Genomic DNA, 5,347 nt, shown 5'->3' on the forward strand with positions numbered 1-5,347 from the left:
ACCCAGATTTGTGGCCTTCCGGTACACACTCACAAGTTACTTGTTATTTTTCTTATTTGGATATTTTAGGGCAGATATTTTTCATCAGATCTCTTGCTTACGGACTGGCATTTTTCAATTAGTAGCTTTTCATTTCTCCATATGCTCTTAATATGTTGAAAGAAGTAGCTACCAGTGTGACTGATAAATAGGCAAACCTTCTTGCTAGTGCTAGGAGGAGTGGAGGGTGTTACCATATTAAGGAACTTGAATGTGTCCCCGACGACCTTCTAGCCAGAGTCAAAGAAGTAAGCAGACGTATTAGCAGCAAGTCTTTGATGTGAACACCCAATAGAACAGATAAAACCTCGGCAAGCCATCAGTTATCCTTCTCTGCTATTTCGGGAGGTGGGCCTAGCCTCCTTCCCTTATGGAGACTGAGATTTAACTCTTTTTTTTATTATTATTATTTTCAGGCATACAGTACATTGGTTAGACATTTCTATAGCTTATAAAATGATCCCCCTAATTGCTCTTTTGCTCTTTATTAACTTGAGTGCTGACCTAAGTGAGTATGATGTCATGCTCTCCAGGTAGATCCAGGTGGTACTAGGATGTACTATTTCTGGCCTTTGCAAGAGCTCTGAAAGTTTCATTAAGCCTCCTCCCTCCTTTTTCTAAATGGTTGATGGCCCTAATGCCCTGTTCATCTTGATAAAGAATTATCCCCACCCACACCGCTAAAATCATTAGGCCTGGCAAAGAAAATCATCTGAGAAATCCAGAGATTAATCCAGAACTTTTTTGCGCAAAACCACCTGTGGCTATTTTGAGATTGATAACGGCATTTAATTCCATGAGGAAGGCAAAAGAAGGTCTATTTGAGAATCTGGGCTTTGCGAATTGCCTTAGCTGGTTCACTTGTACTTGTTGCTACCACCAGTCCAATCTCGTTTCAGGGCCTTTGCACTTGCGGCAAACTCTGCCAATATCCTCTGCCCATACACAGCCTGCTACACAGCTTCTTGACATAAAAACTGCAGAAAGACCTTCTCTGGTCACCCAGCTAAAGCATCCTTTCGCTACACCCATCCCATCCTCCGATGTATTTACTTCCTAACATCTTTCACTCTCTAAATCATCTTGCGTATATATTTATTTACTCGGTCATCGCCTGTCTCCTCTACTAAACTGTAAGTTACACAAAAGCAGCCACCCTCTCTGTCTTCTTATTCGTAGCACCCAGAGAAATCCACACACAATATAATTTGATGAGTGGGTGAATAAATGAATACATAATAGCTAAATAACTGCTTCACAGTGTTATACTTTTCATTTAATCCTCAAAATAACCTAACAAGTGGGTACCATTATTATTCCGATTTTACAGATGAGGAAACTGAACCCCAGACAAGTTAAGTAACTTGCCCCAAATCATAGAGTTCGAAGCTAGACACCATACTCAATCTGTAAGGCGGTCCCCTCAATGAACATTAATCCTTTTCCCAGCCTAGATTTGAACAATTTGAGAAATAGAAGAACAAAACTGAAGGTCAAAATATGATCTTTAATTACTTGATAGAAGCCAGTAGAGGCCTATTGGAAGATGTGGCAACAAGCCTTTTAGAAAAATAGACTTGTTAAAATTGAACCTCAGATTGGCAGTCCTGTACTCTTACTTAGCCCCAGGCAGCACTGTGAAGGGGTCCGGCCCACATGGACTTACACAAGCAGAACTCATTTTCTCAGAGGTCAGAGTAGCTCCCAAAAGTAAGAGTTGAAGCAGGCTCACTTATTCTTCCCAGGTTTACTTGTCAATAACTTATCCCACCTCTCCAAGGTAGAATAGATAAAGGGGCACAGAAATACCAGGTATTTTATCCAATGAGTTCCCTTCAGAGGAAGAGAACATTAGGAATGGCGGAAAGCATGCCATTCTAACAAAGCCTCACGAGCACCAGAGCATGCATGCATGCACATACATGTGTGCGAGTGCATGACCGGCATGACACCCGCAGAGTGCTCTGTAACACAGTTCATGCAGATCTCATCTCCAACAGAATCGGGACAACTATTTCAACTTTGATATTACACAGTCAACTCCGGCACTAGCGATTTGTTGCCCCTGATGTTCTGACAAATACTTCAACCCTCTGATGCAAGATTTTAATAAATGCCATTTCTGTAGTCTTTGGAACACTGATTTCAAGTAAGGCTATAAAGAAATCCTGAAAAAGAGAAAGATGAGGTAAACTAAATAAAAATTGAAGAAACATAAGCGTGAGACCATCTGGGGTCCCAGCCCCAACAGATGGCAGCACATGAAGCGGAGACGAACCATTCTTGCTGAGCTTTGCCCAGATTCCTGACCCACAGAAGCATAAGCAGTGAAATGGTTGCTGCTTTGAGCCATTAATATTGTTCCACAGCAACAGATAACTGATACAGGGGCAAATGGATGCGGCAATTCATGTATTTTCTTTGGTCATGACACTTTTCTCCATGAAATTGTTTTATCATGACAGATTCTGGGAAATGTTGGTCTAAGTAGTTAACATGGTGGACGTGTTTTAATTGCAGCAAAGCAGCTTTTGAAGAAGTGATTACTATGGTCTCAGAAAGCTCATCTTTAAAAAACCTGTTAGTCTTTAATTACTTGCTGTTAATTTCAAACATTTTATTTTTTAAAAGTTATTCATTCATTCAACAGATATACGTTGAGTGCTACGGTAGATTGTGTTTTCCAAAAGTAGCTACATCAATATCTCCCCCTCCACTGTGACACTTCCCCCATCAAGCAGAGGGTCTGTATCCCTTGTCAAAAAACCAGAGTGAGTCTTTGTGACTTCTGGGCAACAGAGACTGTAAAACTGATGTTATGTGACTTCTGAAGCTGGGTGATCAAAATGCTTAACACTTTCTGCTTTATCATCTTGGATATTTTCTCTGGGATCCCAGCTGCCATATTGTGAAGAAACCCACACTAACTCACGTGGAGAGACCATGTGGAAAGACCATAGGTAGGTATCCTGGCTGACAGCCCAACTAAGGTTTTGTCCATCAGCCAGTGCCAATGAACAAACATGTGAGTGGACACCTACTGGTGACTCTAGCAAGTAATCAATATGTAGATATTCTGGCTAATAGTCCTGCTAAAACCCCATTCAACAGCCATCATCATCTACCAGCCATGTATCTGAAGACACTTTCAAATAATTGTAACACCTAGCTATTTGGTCACCCCCAGCCTTCTCAGATATCATAGAGGCCCCATATACTATGGAGCAAAAACAAGTCATTCCTTCTGTGTCAAATTTTTGATTCACAGAATCCATGAAAATAATAAAACAGCTGTTTTATATTACTAAGTTTTGAGGGATTTTTAACGCTACCTTAGTAATTATAACTAGTAAGTACTTGTCCACTATGAGCATGGTATGGGGTTTGGTGGGATGGAGCATAGAAAAATGATGAATACTTCAAGGAACTTACTGTTTTAACTCTATCCTTTCATTTATCTAACTTCTGTTTATCCTGCTTATGCTAGCTTAAATATTCTCTCCTCCAGAAAGTTTACCCACAAGCCATCTACTTTAAGACTTTCTTAAGTCTGACTAATATCACCTGGGCTTACGATGACATAGCTTTTTCAGATCTTTTCTTTGACTAACTCTACTTGTTGGCTCTCCTCTGATCTACAAGTAGATTGCATGCTCCTGGAGGACAAAACCTGTACCTTGTTTACTATTAGATTTTCCTAACATTTAGCTCAAGTCTGAATCATTTGTTGAAAATACTCCCTAGTTATTGAAAAAATGAAGGCACTATGCATTAACCAAGTAAATTAATCTTTGTTTCTCCTCAATTGTTTTCCTGCAGCTATGAAGATGAATATTATTATCTCTCAAGAAAAAAGAGAGAATATATCTTTTAAAAGATACAGCCTAAAGTTTGCAGCCAGTCTTATCCCTCACTTTTACCTTCATGCAGCCTATATTCTAGCCATACCATACTCTATGTCTTTCTCTAAATACTCCATGCCTTGGCCTTGTGCCTTCTCTTCCATTGCTAGGAATTTTTCTCTTCCTCCTCTCTATCTGAGAAATTCATTCTCTTGTCCAACTCCTATTACCTCCTTTGTAAAAACTTCCACAAATCTTAAGGACAGGATTCTTTTTGTTCCCTTTTTCTCTCTCCAAAACATTTTATATTTACCTCTGTTACTGCAACATGTTCATTGTAATTAGTCGTGTAAACTTGATTATCATATTTGATTTTCCACTCTGTCCACTGCACATTTTAGCAAGGTCAGCCCAAGACCCCTTGTAGATGAAGCACTTCAGATGTGCTCTGCTTCACTGGTTACACTGAGGTGCTCCTATGAGTCCAGACATTTTAAAGAACTACAGTACTTTTAATATTGGTCTTTTTTTTAGCCTCGTCTCTGGGAGTTAGTAAAAATTAAAGGCTTAATGACAGATTCAAATTAGCCCCCTTTTCTTCCACAGTATACTTTTTAAAACTGACATATAATTGATATAAAATATCATATTGGTTTCAGGTGTGCATCATAGTGATTCAATATTTATATGCATTATGAAATGATCCCTATGATAAGTCTAGTTGCTGTCACCACACAAAGTTATTACAGTATTATCAACTATATTCCTTCCTACATTACATCTTTATGGCTTATTTATTTTACAACTGGAACTTTATGCCAGGAGAGTCTTCTAGCCCCTTATTAGTGATTACCTTACCTCCCAAGCAATTCCCACACATCAGCCCTCTAGTGGTTTCTCAGTGCTAGGATCTACACAGTTTAGGTCAGTAGCTGAGGTCTTCAGCATGCTTGCTGCTACTTTTGTCTCCTGACAACCAGTCCCTAAGGGCCAGAACCCTGTCTTTGGTGTCCACAGATCTGTCTGACCATTGTCACAGCACCTGGCACCTATTAGGAGCTCAGTGACTAAATAAATAATTGATGACTTACAATATCTTTCAAAAGGCTTCCAGCTATTATTATTATACAATCAACATGTTTTTAACTCCCAGTTTTTAAGTAAGCTTAAGGACTAGAGTGGTTTTTACATGATCTTGAGATCACGTGAAAATATCACACAGCATATATATTTTCCCTAACAGGAATGGATTTAGATTATAAACATATGCTTATTATCTCCCTTGTTGTGATATATGCATAATTGCTCTCCTCCAAGAATACTTAATCATAGTGGGTGAGGCTTTAAATAATATTACTTAATATATTAGGGATCCAACATCCATCAAAATATCATGGCACTGCCTTATTTATGAGGTCCTATTCTACTGCTATAGAAATGATACCAAATATTAACAAAAAGGGTAC

This window comes from Pteropus vampyrus, unplaced genomic scaffold, assembly GCF_000151845.1.
Source record: "Pteropus vampyrus isolate Shadow unplaced genomic scaffold, Pvam_2.0 Scaffold2, whole genome shotgun sequence".
Classification (NCBI taxonomy): Eukaryota; Metazoa; Chordata; class Mammalia; order Chiroptera; family Pteropodidae; genus Pteropus; species Pteropus vampyrus.